Source organism: Rhincodon typus, chromosome 8 (assembly GCF_021869965.1).
Source record: "Rhincodon typus isolate 14 chromosome 8, sRhiTyp1.1, whole genome shotgun sequence".
NCBI lineage: Eukaryota > Metazoa > Chordata > Chondrichthyes > Orectolobiformes > Rhincodontidae > Rhincodon > Rhincodon typus.
Genome location: NC_063339.1, coordinates 73,631,057 through 73,631,624, shown reverse-complemented (window position 1 = coordinate 73,631,624; position 568 = coordinate 73,631,057).

Below are 568 nucleotides of genomic sequence, written 5' to 3'. Positions count from 1 at the left end.
GTCAAGGGGGCGGGATGAGGTTGGTCGGTAGGAGATGGAGGTGCGGCTTGGGGTGGGAGGAGGGGATAGGTGGGAGGAAGAACAGGTTAGGGAGGCAGGGACGAGTTGGACTGGTTTTGGGATGCGGTGGGGGGAGGGGAGATTTTGAAACTTGTGAAATCCACATTGATACCATTGGGCTGCAGGGTTCCCAAGCGGAATATGAGTTGCTGTTCCTGCAACCTTCGGGTGGCATCGTTGTGGCACTGCAGGAGGCCCAGGATGGACATGTCGTCTGAGGAATGGGAGGGGGAGTTGAAATGGTTCGCGACTGGGAGGTGCAGTTGTTTGTTGCGAACCGAGCGTAAGTGTTCTGCAAAGCGGTCCCCGAGTCTCCGCTTGGTTTCCCCGATGTAGAGGAAGCCACACCGGGTACAGCGGATGCAGTATACCACATTGGCAGATGTGCAGGTGAACATCTGCTTGATGTGGAAAGTCTTCTTGGGGCCTGGGATGGGGGTGAGGGAGGAGGTATGGGGGCAGGTGTAGCACTTCCTGCGGTTGCAGGGAAAAGTGCCGGGTGTGGTGG